The sequence below is a fragment of the Falco cherrug genome, chromosome 5 (genome assembly GCF_023634085.1).
Source record: "Falco cherrug isolate bFalChe1 chromosome 5, bFalChe1.pri, whole genome shotgun sequence".
NCBI lineage: Eukaryota > Metazoa > Chordata > Aves > Falconiformes > Falconidae > Falco > Falco cherrug.
This window is the reverse complement of record NC_073701.1, coordinates 39631198-39657023: the sequence shown is the minus strand read 5'-3', so window position 1 is coordinate 39657023 and position 25826 is coordinate 39631198.

Genomic DNA, 25826 nt, shown 5'->3' with positions numbered 1-25826 from the left:
TTACATTTCCTTTTTCTAATCACACAGAGAACAGTACAACACATACAAAAAATCTTTCTGTAATAAATATAATTTACAATGGAATATAATAGATTACTTCACTGTTTTCAGTGACAGGTTAAAAAATGATACACTAATTTCTTGTTTCACACATTACTTGATATACTTGAGAAGTTCAAAGAACAAAAATGAAGATGATCACAGCCTGCTCCTAATTACTAACTAATATTTACTACAACTGCACAACAGATGTATATTAGTAAGATATGTATGTTACCTCTGTGACAGATGAAGCTACAACACCCTTTTCATTTTAATTCAAAACTGGATGGAATCATAGAATCATAGAATCATTTAGGTTGGAAAGGACCTTTAAGATCATCATCTCCAACCATTAACCCAGGACTGCCCAGTCCACCACCAAACCATGTCCCTAAGAACCACATCTATGCATTTTCTAACCACTTCCAGGGATGGTGATTCCACCACATCCCTGGGCAGCTTGTTCCAATGCTTGACCATCCTTTCAGTGAAGAAATTTTTCCTAATATCCAATCTAAACCTCCCCAGGTGCATCTTGAGGCTCTTTGCTCTTGTCTTGTCATTAGTTATCTGGGATAAAAGACTTCCACCACCCGGCTACAACCTCCTTTCAAGCAGCTGTAGAGAGCGATAAGGTCCCCCCTGAGCCTCCTCCTCTCCAAGATAAACAGCCCGAGTTCCCTCAGCCACTCCTCACAGCACTTGTGCTCCAGACTCTTCACTGGTTTCATTGCCTTTCTCTGGACACGCTCCAGCACCTCTATGTCCCTCTTGAAGTGAGGAGCCCAAAATTGAACACAGTATTTGAGGTGCAGCAAATGGTATAGTATATAGGATGGTGTAGGATATAAAAGCCTTGGGACATCTTTTGTGAGACAGCACTTCAGGCTATACATAGTGTAAAACGTCCATTTATGCAGCTTAAAATCTAAAATACACTCTCTGTGTAACAGTGCCTTCTCCCTGACTGCAAGGAGTTCAGTTATGAGGCACCTAGAACGACTAAAAAAGAGGTATTTTAACACACACTAATTCACACAGGATAAGGTGATAAGAAATAATGAATAAACTAAACAAGGCAAAATTATTCCTTGCACATGCCCAAGGTGACAGATGTTGTTATGTCATGTTTAGCAGGGGTCTGATCCATTATCTTCTGAAGTCAGTGAAAATTATCTGGCTTTACTAAGACTGAATGAGACTCACAGAGCACTATGGACTTTTTAATGTAATATTAGGTCACTTTGCCTAGTAGTTAAATTTATAAAAATTCCTTTCACTGTAAGAAAAAAAAAAAATTAGTTAAGAAGCACTCTGCTCTTTGAAAGAAATCAGATCCCTGCAGTTATTCAAAGGTATTTATAAACAATTTTGTGTAGTTTTATGTACTTCCAAATACCAGCTAAGGTCATATAGGTGTTACTATCACTATCTTGTGCTCATAAAATACTGTTCTTTACAGTCAATTATTCCAAAAATGTTAATTCTTTTGAAAATAATGGTGCCTGATCTAAGTACCAGCAGCAAACACAACACCCCAGGAAGATGGACATTAGTAAGAGTTGTAGATAGATTAACATTGATACAAAAGTATCATCTGACTGTGGCTTCCTTAGGATCACCTGAATGTTTTGTGAAGAAACCAAGTTTCCACAGAGGACACAATTTGGTCCTCCATTAGATTGCCATAATTTAGTAAAAGAAAGAACTTAGAAGAAATGAACTGCACGAATATTCTGTGTTGGTTTCAATTTAAGGGTATGTGTCTATACAGGTAGATGTAGAACATGATGGACTCACTGCACACACACTCTGAGCCAGCTGGAGTGCACCAGCACGGTCTGGAATCCATGGAGACCTTACAGCACGGAGCCATGCTTCAGTCAGTGAGCTCATCCCAAGTAACAAAATAGAGGATAAAGTGAGGAGAGGGATCTACAAGGAGGACAAGGAGGTATATGCATATGTCCACACCCAGATCCCATGTAGGGTCTGTAGTACCATCTAATACTTCCTGCCTCAGGGAACTCCAGCTCTCCCAGAACCTCAGACCTGCTCCAGAGCTTACCCTCAAATTCTTCCTTCCCAGAACTTTCAAACCACAGTCTCCTCTATGCCCATGCCTCCTTCATTCAACTTAATGCACATGGGGCCCTACTACTTCTGTCCGAGTTCCTAGGCTTATTTAGCCTATCTGAGAGCTACTCAGCTGTCGCCAGCCCTTCTTACAATATGTCCTCACAATGAATCATCCTATGAAAGACTCTCCCCATATTTGCCTGACTGAAGCCTTTCCATTAAGAACCTTGTGTATCTTTCATTCACATCTATGATCCTGGAGCTAATTCACAGAATTGCATTACATATTACCATGAACTCTATACTAAGTAGAAAAGTGTGTGTCCTAATAATACTGAGATTCCTGAAGAAATGTCAGTGACTTAGCAAAATGTATGGATCCCAAGACATATTTGATGATCTGGGCTTCAGTGATTCCAAAGGAGATGGAAGAAGTTAATGGCAGAGAGAGAAATCACAGAAGAATACAAACTGCAATACCTGTTTTTGTAGTAAGTGCCTTAGTTTTAATAATATGTTGCAGAAAATTTCTTATATTCCTGGATATACTGCACTGAATTCTAAATTCTTCCAGTTCTTCAGATGTATCTTTTCTTCCAGACAATGCCTCCTTACTTATTCACCTTCTTCTCTTTGACTAAATGTCTGTGTTCTATTTAGCCACTCTTCAAACTACAGTCCTTAGCGCTACAAAAAATCTGCTATTATGAGTTTTGAACAGTAATGGGACTCAATGCTACAGCATTTCTTCCAAACAGCCTCTGATTTACAGCACTCGGAGAAAGGAATTAAAAGTAACAGATCTCTGTGTATATATACTCCTACTGTTGACTTTCCCTCAAGGCCTTACATAGTCAGAATTTAATTTTGATGTTTCCAGTTGTCATCAGGACAAAAATATGGCCTTTTTGCTACAGTCTAAGTATTATACTGGGACATCTGTAGGTTCCCTTCCTTTTTTTTTGTAGGTTGAATCTTTTTTCCCATTGATCCTTTTGGTCTGCAGATTCTTATTCTGAGTAAAAGAAAATGTAACATTGGGGATCTGCTTCTTATCAAAGCCATTCTTTCACTTTTACTGCTAAAGGCCTTTTGTGATCTCTACACTAATTTAGCTTAAATAACAAGCATAGCTGTTCAAAACAATATATTTATTTTCTGTTATTCACAATGCTCTTCTCACTTCGGGTAACATTACAATTTTTAAACAAAGTTTCTAAATTTGGGGTTAAACTAAGAATAGATTAAAATTTCACAGTGTGTCGTGTTTGCAATTTTCTATTTTTTTTTTTTTAGTGATTAATACAATGACCAAACTGTCTTACCTTCTTTTAGGTTGCCATTTAATCTTTTTTAGTCATTACTCATACATTAAAAATAAACAGTCAATATTTATGTGTATCCTGAGTGTGCTCTTATAAGGAAAGATTAAAATGTTCTCTCAGGAGGTCTAAATGATTCTGTAGGCAAGTTATTTTTAAAAAAATGACATTTTTTGAGTAAGTGGAGATCCTGCTACTGTGGGAATATTTGACTGCATGCAATCTTGGCATTGATTCCACCCACTTCAGGCAGTTATTTATTATAATGCTTATCAGTGCACTATAGCTAGCTAAGGGCAGAGTTTCCTTTGTTTGCCTAATGCAGTAGAAACTTTTACATCTTCATTTTTGTTTTAATATAGCAATGAGATTACTAAAGAAACTATGCTTTAGTTCTGGAAGCTATGGAAGTACATGAATAGGCTTGTGATGTAGATTCCAACCAAGGCATTTTCTGTCCTGCTACTGAGCACTCTCAACTGGAATATACCAGTAATTTTTATGCATATGAAACAAAACTGACAGTAGGCAATGAGTTATCTTTGAAACCGATGAAATACATATATACACATTTACACAATCTTTTATCAATAGTATATACCAGTTTGTAAAGATATCAGTCTAATCTGTTCCTTCCACATTAGAAGCAGGGTTAAAAATTGCATACATTTTGTGCTGCAATCCAAGTGATATGAAAACAGAAATAAATGCAAGTAGTAGTTTTTCTAGTAGTGGATCTATATGCTGTTTTAACTTGTAGCTGGCAAGACAAAAAACATGTAAAATGGAAATTTTGATGCTCTGATAAGCTTATTTTGGTTTCTGCCCTGTCTGCTGGTAAGAACACACCCACACAGTTTGGCTCATTACCTCCAAACATGACTGATTCATTTTTGATGGAAAAAAAGGCACAACACTAAATTAGTCAACTGAAGCAATTACTGAAAGAAAGTAGAGCACATGAAAGACTTGCTTTGAATGCCCAGATAAATCCACTTGACTTTCACTAGTAGCATCTGACAAAGCTGGCAAATACTCTCGTGCTAAAAAAGCTTAAGACATGCATAAGCCTTTGATGCCTTATTTGTCGGAACAAGTAGTGGAAAATATTATCTGTTTCAGAGTGGGAAGGTGAACAGCATGAAATGTGATGAGTTTGGTTTGCTAGGGTTATATGTGGCTTTTATTTAGTGAGTTACAGTAAATACAAGCTCCAGAAATTTTTCTTGACTTCAGCCTAGCACAATCATTTCTGTCCACCACAGGATCCTGGAAAACAGCCTGTAGTTTGCATTGACTGTATTAATTAAGCAACCTCTTAGAATTTACAGTAGTACTTTATTTTTTCATTCAGTGTTACAACAGAAAGGTTATTGAGGACTTGACTCACACAAGTGAGATCAAAGCTTGGGAAATAAAATAAATTTTGGTACAAAATCATGACAACAAAAAAGCCCAATAACACTTGACAGAAGAAAAGAATCACTTTAAATTATTAGTATTTGCAGATGCAACCTGCAATCCCATCTCAGCTGAGAACTAACACAGGTGCTGTCACAGCAGAATTACAGATGACTGCTCCAGGAATGCATCGATCCAGTTGGCCTGCATTTCCAGTCAATGGAGAGAAAGAGAAAAAGAAGTGCTTCTGAAGACCTACAGAGACAGATCCAGTTGTGCTAGGTTGACCCTGGCTGGACACCAGGTGACCACCAAGCTGCTCTATCGCTCCCCTCCTCAGCTGGAAAGGGGAGAGAAAATAGAACAAAAAGCTTTTCAGTTGAGATAAGTACAGGGAGAGATCACTCACCAACTACTGTAATGGGCAAAACAGACTCAACTTTGGTAATTTAGTTTAAGTTATTACCAATCAAATCAGAGTAAGATAATGAGAAATAAAATAACTTCCCCCACCTATCCCTTCTTCCCAGGCTCAACTTCACTCCCAATTTTTCTCCCTCCTCCCCCCAGCGGCAAGGGGACAGGCAATCGGGGCTGGGGTCAATCCATCACATGCTGTCTCTTCTGCTCCTTGCTCCGCAGGGGAGGCTCCTCACACTCTGCCCGTGCCCAGTGTGGGTTCCTCCATGGGAGACAGTTCTCCACGAACTCCTCCAGTGTGACTCCTTCCTACAGGCTGCAGTTCACGAACTGCTACAGTGTGGGTCCCTCATGGATCACAAGCCCTGCCAGCAAACCTGATTCAGAGTGGGCTCCTCTCTCCCCAGGTCCACAGGTCCCGCCAGGAGCCTGCTCCAGCACAGGCTTCCCACGTGGTCACAGCCTCCTTCAGGCATCCATCTGTTCCAGTGTGGAGCCCTCCATGGGATACAGGTGGGGATCTGCTCCAGCCTGGGCTCCACGGGCTGCAGGGCACAGCCTGCCCCACCATGGTCTTCACCACGGGCTGCGGGGGAATCTCTGTTCCAGCGCCTGGAGCCCCTCCTGCCCCTCATTCCTCACTGACTATGTGAGCTGCTGCTCTCACATAGTCTCAATCCTCTCTCTGGCTACTTTTGCCCACCAGCTTTTCCCCTTCTTAAATACATTATCCCAGAGGTGCTACCACCGTCACTGACAGGCTCAGTCTTAGCCAGCAGTGGGTCCATCTTGGAGCCAGCCGATGTTGGCTCTATCAGACACAGGGGAAGCTTCTAGCAGCTACTGACAGAAGCCACTCTGGTAGCCCCCCAACTACCAAAATCTTGCCATACAAACCTAATACATCAGTCTGTCTAACAGAGTTGCTTGCTTTTTTTTTTTTATTATTTTTATACTGCAGATGTATTCAACACATTTTTTGCTTAAACCTTAATATCAGCAGAGTGCTACTTGTGAGACAGGCAATGAGTCTGTCCAAAGCAACCACCTTTAAGTATCAACAACTGATGTTAAGTGCCAAGGGAACTATTAAAAAATTAGGAAGAGTCCTGGAAAGTAGATGGACTGCATTGCTACATAGAACTACGAGAATCTTGAAATGGCTCTAATTTAGGCAGGATTTAGCTTTAGGATTTAGGATGAAAATCCCAATATACACTACTTTGAAAATCCTTATGGGGATTCCTGGGAAAGAAAGTTGAGATAGTGGTACACAGCATTCTGAAGAATTTTACTCCTAATGACACTATGTTGGGACATTTCCTTTTCAGAGTTACTTCTATCTGTACTCCTTCTCTCATTATGAATTTCAGAAGCATTATCTTTGATTAGATGTACTTATACATCTATGCTAACTATGTATGTTAATTATACAAATAAAAATATTAGTGTATTACAGAAATCTACAATATTACTGTGAGAGTATTTTTTACTGTGATTTATGCTTCTTCCACCAGCAATTCATAATTTTTCACAATGTCTTAACAAGTCTTCTAACTTCTTCAGCATTGCAGTTATAATGCTGAGTTGTATAATATACCATCATTGTTAAGGTATCTTGCAAATCTGCATTGAACTTCTACCTGATACAGGTTTTCAGGCCTGTTTGTTTCCTGCTTACCTTTCAGCCTGGCTATAAGTCTGTAAATAGCTGTGGATATGATTTAAAATCTGGTTTCTAAATATTAGCAAAAGCAGGCCAAGCTTCAGGCTTTGTCATAAAGGTTTAGGTAGGATTGACTGGAAAATATTTGTTATTAATGAAATTTACAGCTTATATTTTGATGCCAAAATGGCACACAGTAACTGCTCAGAGACGAATTCTGTCTTTAAGCAGCAAAGGTATTTATTTTGTGCAACATTGGGAGCTAGCTGATTCACACTGGACAAACTAGCTCCAAAGTTTTCAGTGAAAAGTTAGGTATTTTATACAGTTTTTGTGAGAGGTTACACAACATCTTTACATACATACTCATTTGATTTTGACATCTAATCATTCCATTCACAATAGGTGGGATCTAGGTGGAACAGACCTTTCAATTTTCTTTGTTCAATGATTTCCTGACTTGATGGTCTCCTTATCTCCTTCAGGTGCCCACCTTATCTTTTCTAATTATTCAGAGTACATTCCTTTCTCAACACAAACAGAGCATCACCCAGAGCATTGTACCAAGCTCATCCTGGCTAATCTTTTTATTTTAAGACCTTGTTCTGTCTCAATTTAAGCACTCAAAGAAATGCAATTATTGCAATTCTGCATATCGTGATCTCAAACCTCCTGTCACCTCACAGAATTGCCATCTCTGATTTAAGTGTGCAGTCCTGCAAAACTACACAACAACATGCCTAAAGGGAAAATCTGGAAGCAATGATTTATCTGCCTAAACCAATCATGAATTGGATGCTGGAAAACAGAGGAACTTAAGCGTCTACTCTCTGTTAAAGGTCAATGTCTAAATCTAGCCAGATAGGTGAGATACCTTGGTAGAAATTATCTTTTATTAATTGTCCAGAGATTAGGTTTCTGTTAAGAAGAAAACAACATTGTGTGTAACAGAATAGCCAATATCTTAGCATTTCAAGTTCCTCAGCTAAGTAATGTAAAAGTCAGTGTGAAAATCCTATTTCATCCAGTTGTATACGGAACTTCATCACCAAACAGTGCTAAAAACATTGGAGGTCTGGATAGCACAACCCTCTTTCAGAGGCCTTTCCTCTTGGACTCTTCAGTGTTTTCAAATACTTACATCCAAAAAAATTATTTGGGTCTCAGTTACATACACCACAGGTGAGGACTCTAGCCTCTAAGGTATAGCTCTGGCCCAAAGAATACTTTATTGGTTACGGAAAATGGAAGAATTTCAACATGAAGACAGATTCTCCACCTTCCCATTGATGTTCACCTTAAGAGCATTTGCCTAAAATACAGGCTCAGGTCACTACATCAGGCAGACTAGGAATCTGATACCAAATCTCTCATCTCAAAAGGGGCTCATAACTGATGTAAGCTTTTGCCCAGAAGCCTTCTCTTGTATAGGTTACACTTCACAAATAAGAGGTTTGACATGAAGCTCTGGCAGGACAGGGCTCTGGTCCTCAGAGGTGCTTGAGCTACGCTATCAGTTTCACTTAACAGGCTGTGGGACAGCATCAGTATTTAGGTATCTTTCCACCTGCTCACTGACATATAGCCATTGGTGCATATGTCAGTGGTGAAGCTAGGGCCCTTGAAAGGTAAATTAGATCTTAAGTATTTTGTAAATCTCATTCATAAATTGAAATTATTCCTGGGCTTGCAGAGAACAGGAATTTCAGAGGACTTTTTTCCATCTCTTCATCACTGTTTAGAGGATGATGACAACAATATGAAATACACTTTTAATCAACCTGAATGGTGGTATCCAACCAGAATATATCAGAACATACACAAAACACATTGAGTTCTATTAAGTTAATATACAGAGGACATATTATGCTTTTCCACTTAATGGACACTTTAATTTTTTTGATCCTTAAATGTTCTGCAGCTATGGCCTTGCATGCAACATTCTCCTTAAATACTAAAATATAAGTTTAGTAAAATTAAATATTTTTTTTTTAGTTGTATGCCTTTTTGTATGGGAGACTTGTAAAACTAATTTAATTGGAACTGGATTTTTGGATTCCTGCCCACAAAACTGACGTGTGTAAGTAAAATTATCACCTTCTCTCAGTTCAATGAAATAAGAATGGGAAATTTCTTAAAATCTCTGTAAATTATAAAAGGAGTTTTTTTCAGCTCTGCTATCATCCACTGTTCACATTCCCCAAAGCAACAGAAAATGACAACCAAACACATCCAAATAAAACCATTTGTACAATTCATGAAAACCTGTAGAAAGTGACTTGCTCTTGAAATAAGTAACAGTTTTCCTGTGATTAAAAAATCTACTAAGCAGTTCTGATTTCTATTCCAAATCACTCCCACACACTTACAAGTAGCCTGCTGTATTTTTTGAACCGCAGAAGATACTAGGATTTATATTTCTTCCAGCTGCACATGAGCATAAACCACATGGAGCCAAATTTCTTTTTATTACAACTCTTACTAATGTAAGGGAGTTACCTACTGAATAAAATGTCTGTTGCTGGTTCCAATTCTAAAGTATACCAACACGGCTAAAAGAATAATTACTTCAATGTATTTAGTAATGAGACTTACTTAAACTTAATCTCATAACCTATTAATTTAATATTTTTTTTCCTGAAGCCATGGAAAAAACTCTGCATTATAAAGTTTAAACATGGAAAATTTTCCCCCCTTTAATACAGGTATAGTTCTTTGTTTCAAATCACTTTCAAAATTTATTTTTAGATCCAGTCTTGTTACAGCCACAAGTATTAAGAGCCCTTCATATAATCTCATTTTTGATGTGATTCAGCTGAAGGTGTAAGATATAATTTTAGTTAAACCAGTGCAAATTTTATATCTAGATAAGGCCTATGCTCCAACTGTTAAATATTTATTATTGGCAATAGTATGACTCATGAAGATACCACTGCTTGGTCATAATTCCAAGTGAGAACATTCATGCTTTCTCATTCTCCTTCCAACCATATCTAATACTTTCTAGTTTTCGAGCATTATTCATTTGACATGGGATATTAAGTAGTGACAAGAAATGTAATATCCACAATGTTATTTTTACAGAGGTATTTCCAAGTCCACTGGTCATTTCTTAATAGGCCACAAAATTTGGCTGAATCACAGGTTATTAGATCACATATTTATTTCTAACAATTTAATTGGCTTTTAAATTTCCTTTTATTGTTCTTGCTGGAATGACACTATTTTTGATAAATAGTTTTTTCATGAGGTTGTTTGTTTCATTGCAATTTGTGTTTGATACTCTGAAACCATTTTTTTTGCAGCTTTCCCAGTGTAAATTCAATTTTCCCTCACGGAAGTTACAGCCAGGAAATGGTTACACAGATATTCCAAAGATGGAACCTTTCCAAATTTTCTTCAAAGCCTGAGATGAAATATTTCCCTGCATGCATAGAGTAGAAAAAAGAATAAAAATGTCTGTAGGTATTTGATTGATGTTGTGTTTAAAAATGAACAGCATCCTTCATACCTCCAACCTAAGGAGCTGTCTTCCTAAGGGAATAACACAGCACAGAGCAACACAGGCTGCACTCTTCAATGGCTGCAATGATAACTAAAAAGCTTTTCTTTGGTGTGTAAGGAAAAAAAGTCCCATTTTGGGATGTAAATACTTCATTCATATTAGACTATAGAAAATAAATAACCCTAAACCACCTCAGACAGAAAACATAATGCATTGAACTGCTTTTACCTTTTCTATGTACACCCATATCATCTTATCTAAAGATTTACAGTTTTAAAAAGAATGATCTGGTACCTTCTTGAAGTAAAATATATCAGCTCAGTGCTAATAGCACCTTTATTCCTGGGCTGCATTAGGAAACAGGCAGTCTCATGTCGTCACAATAATTTGTTTCTTCTTTCCTTTGTTAGAACTTCTGTTTTTCTTTCTTTTGTCCATTCTTACTTCATGTCTTTTTCAGCTGTGCAATTCACTTCTATATTTTTCATATTCTGTATAATTATCTTTTTTTACATCCTGCTTTTTTCCTTCAGTTCTGTTCTCAGTCCATCCTCTAGTGACCAGGAAGCTACAAAGAGTTGGTATCATCCAAAGCCAAGTTCTGTAAATGTAGCAACAAGGAAGGCGACGCTGTTGTCTCCACAGCCCGTCAGTGCTAATACAGCCTAATAGATGTCAGCACAAAAGAAGAGTAGAAGAAAAAGTAAAAATACTTATATTAGAAAGACAACCTGTTTTCTGTTTTTGCAGACATCTTAAGGATGGATTTGGATTGTTTGTGATTATTTGAAAACGGTTTTCCTGATCCATACTAAAACTTTCCTATTCAATTCAACCTTCTCTCCCAAAAGAGAGGACATCATTCTGTTCAATTTCATTATAAAGTCTGAGAAAGTTAAAAACATCACAAAGAGGAAATCTGTCCAAGGCTTCATTACTGACTTGGTGGTTTTATGATCAAAATACCTATAGTGCTATGCTCTAGCACAGTGCACACCACCACTCGTTAAGGCATGCTAAATAAAGATGTGTAATTAAAATTGTAATGCTACTTTAGAAAAACGAAGAAGAATACACATACATATTTCCCACAGGTACAACAGCACTCCTCGATTGTCCAAAACACTATTTGGACAACTCTGAACTCACTCTTTTGAGGGGCTTGATCATTCAATTTTTTTGAGATGAGGAATATGCTCCTTGTACAGCATGTTATCTTTATCTGTGTTGGGAACTGTTTGGGGTTTTTCGGGTTTTGGTGGGTTTTTTTTATTTGTGTTGGGTTTTGGTTTTGTTTCTCTGAGTGTACCACATAACTACTTCATGGGAAAATACAGTATCATGTAAAAATTAGAAGTGGCAATGAATGTTTCCTCTGCATAAAACCCCCTGAACAGACCAACCTACTCCCAAACTTCAGACAACTAAACCAAGTTGTTTCTAAAGGAATGAATTCTGATACCACTACATGTTCTAAACATGTAATTAATTCACAATTAGACTCATCATCTTCAAGAAGGTGCCACAGTAGTTATTGAAAAAGGATGTCCAAGTATAATCCAAGAAAGAGGCAAGTGTGATATAAAAGCACATGCAAATGAAATCCAAGCCCTGTAGCTGTAAATGTCATCTTGTGTTCAGCAAAATTTGAATACGAAAGATTTTGTTTCCTGCTCTATTTGCTGTCTTGGTGTGGAAGATATATACATGTACTGGGAAGAGATGATTAATTTGTTTTGAAAAGTGATATATCCAATGCGTTATTCGCTGACCATCTAGAATCATATTCTGACATGCTGAAACTCCTGCTGATTAGTATTTTACTTTGAGAACAGTTTCATTGATTTTTGGTCTGGCCCTGAGTCCAGGAAAAAGTGCCTAGTCTGTTTGCTATTTTCATCACTTTACAACAGTGATGGAGAATGAAGGACAACTCATATGTCATTTGAAAAGAAGTGATGTTAAGTCAGCATGTTTCTTTCTGCTCTTCTCCCATTTGCTAAAGAGTCACAAGAGCATATTTAGACTTTTGAAATTTGAGAACCCTTTCTTGGACTCTTTTTCTCAAAAGACAACCACAGATAGGTATCTGAAATATATCCCCCCACCCCCCTCCAAAAATCAGAGCAGCTGCTACTATTTGAGATGCTGGGTTGATGCCTGCAATGAAGGACACAACAAAAATGAAAAGGAATTCACAGTGATGCAGATACAACTTATTTCCACTGTAACCATGGTTTCAGCAGTGAGTACTTCTATTGTTAGTACACCATTTTAAAGGCAAAGAGGAAAACAGCAGGTCTTTCTGATAGCAAAACAGATTTGAATCCAACATGACAGAATCTCTTACATAAGGAAGACACAAGGCTTAAGGGAATGTATTATAGTTTTCATTATTGCCAGGACATTCCTGAATTACTGAAAAAAATCACATGCTTGAAAACACTATATGCCTTAACTGATTTCCTAATAGTTTGTAGAATACTCTGAAAATAGGAAGACTGCATAATGCAGTGAAAAGCTAAAACAGAACAATATATGCAGATAGTTTCTAGTACGACCATTAGTATTGTATAAGCTCATCAAATATTTTCTTTCAGTCATTTGTTCTAACAAGCAGTTTTGGATTAATGTAATGAATTTAAACTACATTCATTCCTAAACAGACATTTATAGCAAGTCATATTAATATATTTGGAATATATTTCTGTTCCTCTTGAAATTTTATCTGAAACTTCGAATGCAACATTTTTAATCTCCACAGTTGGTATCTACTTCAGACAAAATTGCAAGGATTAATGCAATACAGAATGAAAAAAACAGTGAAGGAAGTTGTCAGAAGAAAAATAAACACACAGGAAGGCATCTCTATTTCCTAGAAATAATGACTACAAGATAATTAAACTTACTATATTGAAGGCTGAAAATTCAAGCACTAAGATGACAAGAAATTCCAAAAATAAAGACAAAAAAATACATGGGGAGTATTAGCATAGCTATATCTTACTATTCTGTATTTTTAAAATCCCCTACATACATATAAGTATTTTATATTATATATAAATATAATTATATATAATATATATTATATAAAGTATATATTATATAAAAATTATATATAAAATATGTATTATCATATATCTAAGATTTTAAAATCCCCTATATACATACAAACATCATATAAGTATGAGTTACTTATAAATATAAGGGGTCAAGAGAGTCAACTCTCTGAAATCAAATAAAGTTGGGGTAGTAACTTAGCAAGAAAGTTTTATCCCTTTACATACCAATGAAAGTGATGACAGACTCTGCCAAAGTAATGTGTTTAGAAATTCTGCCATAGGATTTTCTGTTTATCATCTGCAGAAGAGGTCTGGGCTGTGGGACAAACAGCTTACATAAGCCTCAGAACTGCTGACAGACAGACAGCAGTGTCTCTCTTGATTTTACACTTACACTTTGGAGGTGATGTTTAATAACATATATGATGTATCTTTAGGCCACTCTACCTGCTGTGGAATTTACTCTTTATACAGAGAAGTGAGGACAAAGGCTTAACTACTTCCCATGCTATTTTTACTTTCTTCCCTGATTCTCCCAGGTTGAGATAGCAATTTTGATCTCCTTGGAACTGTTCCATTCAGAAGTGCTGACCCATGTTTAAAAGGAAGACAAAACGATATGAAAGAAGACATTTATGTACTCAATGCTTTTTGGGTTTTTTCACAAGCATCATCACTATGTCCTTATTCTGTCTCTTTCCACCTCTCTACTCAGACATCCTACTTAAAGTACAGGTTTGACATGCCTATCAATCCAAATCCCGGAGTCATAAATTTGTATGAGAGTAAATTTATTTTTAAACAAAATATGAAACTCTCAGGTTCCATTATGTTGCAAAAAAAGCCTTGAAAACACAACGAATGTAACAAATACAGCGATATGTGAAGCAAACCTGAAACCAAAGTTCTGAAATCTGTCACAATCAGATAGAGCCAGAGAGGAAAGCAGGGACCTCACTGCCCTGTGCCCTCTGCCACCCCACACTTGTGACAGTGCTCCTGAGAGCTCACACCATGGACGTGCATCCCTTCAGCTCAGTACATCGCTAGTGCTAGCTGCACAGGGACCTAGCAACAGTGTGGCAGTGGTGACAGGGGAAGATAAGATGCCTCTCTGGAGGGAAAGGCAGAGAAACGTCCTCAGGCGAATGCCGGGCTTGCCCTGAGAGGGTTCCTTCAAGAGCCATTGACTTTCATTGCATGTCAAGGCCACAGAGGGTAGCCGTAAGGAAGCACTGGGTGCTGGCTGAAAGGATCAGTGCTGGGATCACAGGCTGACATACACGCTTGGTGACACCTCACTTGCCACAGCATACCAACATAGGCTTCTCCCAAGCTCAGTCACCTCAAATGCACCCTCACATTAAAACAACAAGAAAAAAGCAAGAAAAATGCATGTACTTCAGCCTCTTACTTTGTTCCCCATTTAAGTGGCTCACTATTTAAAGCATTCAGTCTTTGTGTACAGTCAGTGTGAAGTTATTTGTAAAAATAATGTGTGGTAAATTGGCAGACAAGTACTGTTTAAAATATAGACAATCTGTTGAGTGATTTAGGATAGCTGCCATAAAATTTCATTTCTTGCATTATAATATGTTTAACATTTTATGCAACATAGTACTTCAAGAAAAATTATAAAATTAAACAGTAAAGATTCTTTGAAAATGCCTTCCCTGCAGGGCAGAGCACACAGGGCGACTGTCAGGGCACAGTGGGGCAGGGCTGGGGCAGCAGGGACTCCCACCCGGCGTGGCAGGGTAGGGGGTGGCACCAGGGTCTGTCCCAGCCCCAGCCAGGAGTGGGGCAGCCCCAGCCCCAGGCATCAGGGACTGGCCGAGGCTGGGACAGGACAGGGGCCCACGGGTGGCCCTGGCTCAGTGGGCCCATGGCCGGGCCGGGCTGTGGGAGCTGGAGACCGGCCCTGCTGGGGCATCGCTGGGGCAGGGGCTGATGGCCCTGGGGGGCTGCCATGGGGTCCTGGGCCACGGGCAGGGTGGGGGAGCCTCAGGGAGCAGGCAGGGACAGTCAGGGCTGATGGTGCCCTTGGGGCCTTGGTTTATTGAGCTTTCAAGGGAGGAAGAAATATTTACAAACAGTACCATTTTCACCTTGAAGAAAAGAAAATCTATAATTTATAATCTCTCTCTATATAAAATAATAATATATAATATATTATCTATCAGATCTATTAGATCTACTATGTATCCATTATATCTTTTTTATATATTTATTTATATATATATATATATTATATCTATAAATCACAGAAAGAGATCTTCAGTGTGCTTTTCCATGGTGAAGTTGATAGTATTGTGATCTAGTGAGTTTATGAAATAATAAGGTTCCACTACTTGCACTGGGCTAGGAAGACTGCAGTTATCTTTAATATCTTTGTGGCCTGAGGGCCCTGACAGCAGCTATTAACAAATGCTGGTAACTTTCTACCAAGATACACCATTCCTTAAAATTCCAGAAAGACTCAGAAAACAATAATCACTTTCTACTCTCAGAAATTAATATGGGAGTCATCATACCAAGTTGTTCAAAAACACATGAAGAAAAGAGAATACCCATTGTTTTTGTAATTAATAATTACATAGACATAATGAATGATTCATTTGAACATCTAAACACCGTGAAATCCGAAGTCTGTTAAGGCTAAAACCCATGCCTACGTAGAGCCAGAATTCCACCCCAGTTCTTCACACCAATATCCAGCACACAATGTAGTCTCTTTGTGGTGTTGTCATTCTGTATTAAAAACTACCTCAAGAAAAGCAGCAATTACTTTAAGAAAAGCATTCTTACTTTATTTAGTTAACCTCAATAGGTTTGATTTTTAAGGAAAGTAAATGAACATTTTTATTCAGATGTTTATTAGTTTGATCTTAAATAATAAACACAGGGGGAGAGAACTTTTCAGGAGCTTTCACTACCTGCAAACTGTTTGGCAAAATACTTAACATATTTTTGAGATCTGCAGAAACTTTCTCCATGTTTAAGCATATGACTTACTATTGGTTAGCATTGACTCCATTGTTTTTCGTGTTCCACATGTATAGGTTTTCCTTTGTTGGTAAAATATTTTCTATGCCAAACTCGGTTTTCCTTAATCTTTTTCCTGAATGTTTTTCCCCATGTGCATCTGTAGCATTGAAGACCCATAGCAGGGCAGTTCTCAGCTTTGTAAGATCTAATTGGCCTCACCTACTCTTTAGGTCTGAGTTAATTGTTACATGAAGAGAAATTGTTTCTGATGAGATTCACACAAGAAAATGAGCTAAGGACAGTTTTTCTATGCCAAACAGCAGGAGATGCTTTTAAGGAAAACAGGGTTTAGTCTAGTATTTTAAAGGGGCCATACAGCATCATTGGGTGAGGCCTCCCAATAAATATTTATTAAGTCAGGGAATGGGGAAAAAGCATCCTGTGCTTTGTCAGTGCTTTGAACACTGAACTCTGACGCTAGTAGTAGTCATTGTCTTTATTCTTTCTCTCCCTAGCAGAAGGAGAATTATGACAGTCATCTTTTTAACACAGCTTTAATTAAATTGGAAAATAAATGACTAGTTTTATTAATCACCCTATGAATGATAATGGTTGTTTTTTTTGTTTCTGGGAATGCTAGGTAAGACATGCTCATTGGTTGACTACATATCTCTTTCAATTTCCTGTCTGGTGTTTGAAATAATTGTTACTTGTGCAGAGCTTATTTTTTACTTCAAACTGTGTATTTTTCTCCTTTGCAAATTTCAGATAGTCTTTTTCCTATAATTGGAAAGATTTCAATCTTTTATTATAGTTATCTGTGCGTTAGATTTTATTTTCTTTTATCTCAATAAAGGAAGATAGAAATTGACTACATGGAAGGAAAAGGTACAGTTGCTTTTTTTAAAAAAATATTAATAATCAGTAATAGCTCTTAAGAGTAATCTTCAGCTTTCCAGTTACAAACTGGAAAATTACTCTTGCCAAAATGAAATGAACGCTAAAAAATGAGGAACAAAAAAAATCTCCAGGGTATAATGGAGACATGGAGAAATAGAATGTGAAAAAAAGATAATTTCTTAGGTGTGTAAAAATTTCATTCTAAAATGGAACTTCTATTGGTCACATTTTATAATAAGATCTGCTCATTTTCATGTGTTTATATTGAAAAAATACTTAAATAATATTTGGGATTTTGATAAATTTATCTGGTAATTTTCTGGAGAATACTTAGTGCATTGAGATTTTGTAGGCATGATTTTTTTTAAAATTCTCCTGGGGATCTGTTGGTAGGTATGTGTGTATGTGTGTGTGCATGAAATGTGACAAGTCTCCTTCAGCTAGGATCTTGAGTTCTACAAACAATGGCTTTTTGTTCATATCAGCTCTTCTGCTTGCCTTTCCTTTCCTTCTTCTGTTAACTAATGGTAGCAGAAGTGTGAAGCTTGTCATGCATACAGATGTTAAGAAATCTTTGCCATGACTGAAAATAGTTTGGGAGCAACAAAATAAATTGCTAGAAGCAATGTACATAATTAGCAGCAAATATGACTCACATAAAGGGTAAAACTTAGAAATATTGCAGATACATGTATTTCTCCCTACTACTAAATTTCTAGTCCATTACTATTTTCTACTGTGAATTTTTATCCAGGTAATTGAAAAAAAATGAATTAATATTTTTATATTTTTCATTAAATATAATGGACATTAAATAGCACTAAAAGTGAAGCAAAAGTAACATATTTGACAATAATATATTAGCCAAGCGTGTTCTAGAATAGATTACCTTTTGTTTAACGTAATCCATAACAATCTAACATATAGACAGCAAAATAAAGAGTAGGCTCAACATAACGGAGTTTTATGTAAATTTAAATTTGTACTGCTACATGTTTAATGGCACCACAAGCACTCATAGTTCTTTGTTCATGGGTGGCTGATGATTCATGTTACTGTGCAAGTACAGAGTACAGAAAAGAGCAAATCTAAGAGCCCTGTGCTGATATGCAGTCTGACAAGGGGAAGCGGCTGAAAACTACCAGCCGTGTTGCAATGTACTTAATGCTGTTTGGGCTACATGATGAAACACACTTTTCTGCAAGAACAGTAGCATGAAAGCCACTTTAATTTCTCTCCCTTTTTTTTTTTCTTTTTTTTTTTTTCTTGTCTGTCATTTTTCTTATTATTTCAGATTCTTTTTCAGGTATATTTTGTGGACAGCAAACTCAACAGGTACATAATAAAACAGTTTGTGTATGAAAACATGTCAATACATGACCTACCAAAACAAGGAATTAGTTTTGGCTTTTTCTAGTCTCACACCTTCCACTGTTTTTCTCTTATTGATGACTGTGAACCTAAGCTTGTGCCATAAAGAAGATGCATGGTTCATATTCTGACTTTTCTTTTTCAGTTTTACATTAAGTAAGAAAATATTTTGTACAGATAGAACTTTCACAGTCTCCTTTTTGTAGCAACAAAACTGGAAATCTCTCCAAACTACCTGGTTGTTAGCTGTTAGAATCCACATTGAATAAAGAATCCAGTTTCTTTTTCTTTTCTCTCTCATTTGTTTGTTTTTTTTTTTTTTAAGGCCTGATTTCATAATTGGCCCCAATTACTAAACTGAATGAATTTACATTGTCCAGAAAGCAAGAAAACTACTTTATTTTCCTTTTGCTTTAATGTAATTCCTTTAACAAAGACAAAAAAAAAAAAAAGAAAGACTAGAATACAAAATGAAACAAAACAACCCAAGCTTTAGAACAGTGAGAAAGAGCCAGTACATGTATATCATGTATATGCTACAGCTAAAAAATACCTTGGTGGAAAAAGATTTAAATTGTATTGCTAATTTTTGTATCATAAACATACGAATTATTTGTTTTAAAAAAAAACACTAAAAAAAAAGTTATTTTGCAAATCTGTGATGAAGATTTCCCAGCCACAACACAGCCCCATAAACAATTCAGCGTTCTTTGAAACTTTTTACACACAGTAGGAATGAACAACAGCAGATATTGGAATGCAGTGCTGGAATCTCCCAAACTACTGCCTTTTTCTATTGACAAAGCAAGGCTTTATTCTGTTGGCAACCAATTACCTTGTGAAGCTCTTTCCTAGCACCTGAAGTTACCATTCTCTTCACTGTACCAAAATCGAAGTGGGCATGCTTTGGCTACACATGAAAGCGAATCGTTGAAAGGTGGGGAAACATTTTTAAAGTAAACAGATCATTTTTTGTAAAAATCTGTTTAACGTTCCAGGTAAGGTATTTAACCTGTACAGTTCCTTATATCCCATTCTCTAGTATAATATTAATGTACTTTTAAAGAAATTCACAAAGTGCTTTCACTAACAATTGTTTTAACTAGCATCTCTTGTGCATTTTTCTCTTTATCTTGTCACAGACAGAAGGTGCACAATGAAGTGTCTTACTTCAGCATGTTTTCATCTGTGTCTTTGTATTGGCATGTTTATACACTGATACATTCAGCAGCTAAGAAAATCCTGTGAGGGTCCTTCATTTTACTATTTTTGCTAGGTAGATAATATTTTTCCCAATAATGAAACATTCTGTTGTAATAAAAGAACATGTGTCAAACCCCAAACTTTAATTAATCTAAACTACAGACATCCCAAAACCCCACGTAATATTTAAAAGTACTGAGAATCATAACTTGTTTTAAAATTCTATATCCCCATGCTTGAAATCTGGAACAAGGAGTGTTTATGTTTGCTTTCTCTGAGTAACTTATCTAGCTGAGGAGCCATATTGCATGCACCACAGCGCAGTATTGCATTTTCCTGATCATACAAGGATTTTTATCTAAATGAACAGCACTTTTGTAACAAAGCTGAAAGATTATTAAAGTCTAAGTAGCTGAAGCTATCTCATCGACATTACACTGAGTAGAGTTTACTAGCCATTTAGTGATGGAATTTTTGATTTGGATACTGCTTTCCATGGGTTTAGTGTAAACAGGTTCCGTTCACATGTGTGAAGGAGCCAGGCATAACCTGAAACACCTGTGAGATGACTCAATGTCTTGGTATTTCCAGACAGAGAGGTCATTCGTATTTACCTTCTTATCTTTTTCGGGTTCCTGATGGAGCAAGAATCTTGGGGTAGAAAGGTAGACTAATGGTGTCAGCTAGTTTGTCATGATGCTGGCTATGATGTCTGTTTTCTTGTCAATGGTGTTATAGATTGGATTGTTTCTTAATGGTAAGATTCTTCATCAGCATTAGTTGTGGCTCATATTCTTTGCTAATTCCTCTCGTCAAAATCTACTTTGTGGTCTTCATGCTTGGCTTTGGAATTAGTTCCCCCTTTAACTCACACTATGTAAGGAAGTGGATTACGAATTGAATGACCTTTAAGAAATGCATTATGATCACAAACTTTAAAATGTTTAAAGTATTTTTAAAATCATGATACATTGTTTCTTGGTCACAGTTGCACTTTTGATAGTTTACATGTTTTTACATTTCCATGGATGAAATGGAAGCTCCTTAACGGAGCAATCTGCATGGGACATGAATTTCTCTCTCACATACCTGGATTTCAATGGCTTTTAAAGACATCACTGTTACCCACTCAGATCTGTTCCATGCGCTTGGCAAAGACCGATTCAGACCAGTCTGTAAAAACCCTGAAACTAGACAAAAGGAAAAACTATGCCAAAAATGGGAATTTTTTTTCTTGCCTTCTTGCCTTTTGCTTGCACCTGTATATTAAAGATAATTAAAATAATAATTAAATTGTAGTCCAAGAAACTGATAGCACAGCTAGCTACTCTCAATACAGCTGAATGCCATTTTTATTTTTTTATGGTAATCATGTTAGAGTAAAATTTTTTCTTACACCTTAAGTATTTCAGTAGCAGACTGAACTAAAATGTTTACTCATATCTTATGCCATTTTAGTTATAAGCAACACTTCAGCTGAATAGCATGAGATATAGTGGAAAAAAAGCAGAATGACTGCTCTTAAACAATGTTCCCCATCTCAGATCACACACACACACACAAAAAGTTCCTTTTCAGTTTTCAGGTCTCATATACAACACCATGTGAGTAACTGGGATTTTCAAGCAGGTCTTATATCAGCCCTTAAATCACGTCTCCAGAAAAAGCAGCCTGAATGAGTATAATAAGACCAGAAGATTCTGGTCCAATCAACCATTTGGTAAGCAGGAACTAAAGCCTGCTCTGCAGAGCAGACTGAGACAGAGATAAAAGCTCTTCTTTCCCAGCTGAGGACTTTCAGCTGTACTGAGAAGTGCTAACTATGCTATCAAGCTCTCAGGCTTGTCTTTTATTGGTCTTCAGCTGACTTTGAACAATTCACATCTAAGCTAAAGGTATGTCCCTGTTCTAAACTTTCTCTCTTCCCCCATCAAATGTGTGCAATGAGAGATTTTTAAGGTTATCATGATGATTTTTGAGGCCATGTGTGGAATAGTTTTTTTGTGTGAGAAAATCAAGTTTATGACAGTCTTCTAGTGAAACACAGCAATCAAGTTATGGAAGGTAAAGCCCACAGCTGAAACAGGTAAGAAATGTAAAGTGAGGAACTACAGAGGAACCTTAAAGCTATGATAATATGCAGAGAACCTTTGGGAAATAAGCATGACTGTAATTGTAAAGTACAATTGGAATTATAACTCCAGTTACATTGGAATGTAATTTATTCACACGATATTACATTTCTTTTTTCCAGTCTTAGCCAAGATCCTCTGAACTTTATTTTTGCACTCCTCTCTTAGTCTGTAATGACTTCTTTATCAAGGGAAGACTAGCTCTAACTATTGCAGCTTTTTTTTTTCTTTCTATGTAACATTTCTAAGACAGGTTCTCCTTTCTCCATCTTTATCTAAAAATCTTACGCAGGCCTTCATCGTGCTGTAGTAGCCATTGGCAGGCTTTAACAAATGAAGTGCTACATCACTGATATTATTCAAAACAGGGTTACAGGAATCACTTTCCTTTCTTATTGCCTTGACTACATCACATATCTTTGCAACCATTACCTGCTCCTCAGTTTGCACTGTATGTCTTGAGAGTAAGGCAAATCTCTTCCAAGTTCTTCACCTCCCTGTATCATCAGTTATTCCTTGAGAGTGCAGTGGTGTCAGTTCCCTCCTTTATCTTATTCATAACAAAAGGTTTCATATGTCTCCCCATTATCTTAGTTTGTGACAGCATGTGAGAAAGACCCATGGCAAGACTTACACAGGGGTAGGAAGCCAGCTTTCAGATGTGTCTTTAAGGTATTTTTTATGTCATAAGATTGTATTTTCTATTTTGAAATAACCTGGAAAATAGTAAGGAGGACTTCCTATGGTAATAAAGAGTATAGTTCTCACTGTACTCTTCCTACCTGTCTTTACCCGCTTGATTTATCTCCTAGAAGTTCCATGTGCTCAAACGCCAGCCAGCTGAAATGCAGCCAGCTGACAGAGACTGGGCATTTCTCACTTTGGGAGTAATGAATAGATTTGGTTGGCATACCTGGAGCTTAGATAAGCAAACTGTTTTGGAGATCTGATGGTCAAATTTGATTCAGGGGAAACTTAAGTTCATTATTAAATGGTACATTCAGCATCTTTCACTACTGCAGTTTCTGTAAAATATATCATTATGCTTTTATGCTCTTGATCAAATTTTCCATGCAGTTAAGTTCTACCAAAAGATGCCCTCTGCTGTAGGGAACATTACCTTATTATGGCAAAGCCCAAAGGACTTGCTCCATCCCCATTTTTGTGGTTCCTCCATAGTTCTTCATTTTCTATTCTTTAGAGTTTTTCCTTCTTCTTCTTCCATATCATTGACCTCAAAAGCCTACATGCTTGAATAGAAGGAGACTCCTGTTTAAATTGGTACTACAAAGCACAGGCACTAATTAGCAGCTTCTGCACTAAGCAGTAACCTCTGCACTGTGAAACACAATACTTAGCCGCTGACTCATCTGTGAATCTGGCAAAGGAGAAGCTAAGGGCAGCAGGTCAACTAGGACCGCACTATCAGTAGCAAATAACAGTCTTTCTGTGCTGGGTTTTTGCTTTAGTGATTGAAAGGCAGTAGAGAGGATGGGCATGAGGAGCTGAGAGGCCAACAGATCTCCCAAAGTATTCCACAAATGTTTATAAATCAAATTACTGTGAAGGAGGCCTGTCTGCTATACAGCCTTGCAAATAATTGACCCCTCCAGTCCATGGAACAGGGACTGGAATCTTGTCCAAGGAAAGTGCTGAAAGCAACCATCTTGGGTGAACACAGTGAGCTCAGATCTCCCACATACTTGGCAAATGCTTTTATCAGTAAGTTCCCTGAAAGAGGGGGAAAAAGGATGTCATCAGTGACACTCAGCTTTATCAATACTTAGACGAATTTCCATGCATACAGATGCTGTTATAAAAAAGTGCTGATTCTGAAGCTGCAGATCCTAATCTGACCTACGTACCTTATTGTACAGAGAGTAGTGTGTTTTAACTCCAACAAAAGGAAGAAAACCCTCAATTAATGGAAAAAACCCTATCAGATATGCCCTTCTTTGAAGAAGTTCATACTAGCCAGCCTATGTGGCTGCTTGCTGAATGTGCTCGCTCTCACAAGCACTTTCTGAGCTGCTTAGTTTTTCCTCACTCATCTAACTCAAAGCTCAGATTTGTTGTGATAACTACGTGTATAAGGCTCTGATGGATGATGGATCTTGCCCTCAGCTACAGCCTGACTGTCAGGCGACTACTCTAATGGCTTGTATGCTGAAGATAAATTACACCAGGATAAGAATCTGAAATGGCCAAGAAAAGTGACAAAAAGCCACTTGGAATAGTGGCACAGTTGTAGAGGAAGAGGTATTTTATTTTGGCTCTTCTAACCCATGCATTGCACTGTAAGACCAAGCTCTGGCAACACACTGGTGTGGCACTGGTACTTCCCTTGCACTTTGTTTTTCTTGGGTTTTTTCAAATGTTCATGTTGGCAACTCTTCTCAGCTATTTGCCTTCTACTCCTGGTGCATCCTCTGCACGTTTACATTTTCCACAGTACTGTGTCAAACCTACTGTGAGGCCAGCAGAGCAGCAAACATTGCTGGGCCTGGACCCGCTGCTGGCTGTGGCTCCCCCGCCTCCGAGCCGCTTGCTGAAGTGGCCGGGCAGGACCCGCTTTGGGCTTCTGAAGCAACAGTCACCTCACGGAGGAACCTCTTTTTGGAATGTGGGAGAAACATAAATACTGAAGTATTTCTGTCAAGAAAGAAGCTTGCATCGTTGACACCTGGACATCATCCTCAAACTGGGATGAACCTAATTTTGAACCAACACGCTGAAACCCGCGCTTTAAATGGTTTTCTGGTACTCATTTATTCGCGACGCCCAGCTCCTCCAAGCAGCCCCGCCAGCGCCCCGCCTCCCCACACCTCCATCACCCACCCGCCTGGGGCGGCGTGGGCCGGCGCCGACGGGCGAGGGGGCGCACCCCGGGGGCCGCGGCCGCCCACCGCCGCCCGGCGCCCCCCCTCCCGGGCCGGCACGGCGCGCGACACAGCCGTTGGGCCGGGCGGGTCGGGGGCTCGCGCGCGGCGCCGGGCGGGCAGGGAGCGGCGGGGGCGCCCCGCGGACGGGCACGCGCCCGCCCGTCCTCCCGCTGTTCCTAACGGCCAGAGAGGAGCGGCCGCGCTGAGGAGAAAGCGCCGTTCTCCGGTTAGAATCGCGCCCTAGGGTCCCTTCTCCCCGTTCCCCCCCGCTTCTTTTTCTTTTTTTTTGTTTTTCTTAAAGGAGTGGGCGTGAGGGAATCGGGGCCGTGCGAGCTGCGAAGCAGCAGTACCAGCTGCATCTGGGGAGCCGCCTGCGTGAGGCAGCGGGAGCAGACGTGATTACTTCAGAATTTATTTAAGGACTGGTGGAAACCACTGCAGCGGCTTCCAGGGGAAGTCCCCACCGAGGAGGAGCGCGCCGAGCCCAGCAGCGCCCGTAGCGACTCCCACCGCCTCCACCCCCGCCTCTGCCGCGCCCGCCGCCGCCCGCCCTGCGGCGGGGCCGCCCGCCCGGGCTTCGGACAGGGGGAGCGGGACGCTGGCCCGCGCCCGGCGTATGCAAGTGCGTAATATTAATTACACGCCTAGACTATTCAGATTAGAGCACATTTTGCCACTGCTTTGTCACGGTCGGATTACAGCAGATGATACGTTTTATTACACTGTACATTCGATTAGATGAGGCGTACTGGCGTTTGCCTGAACTCTTCACATGCCAGAATGCAGCAGTTCGCGCTCTCGTACCGCGCTCAGTACAGGCATCACCGAGCAATCGGCCCGGCCAGGGCTGGGG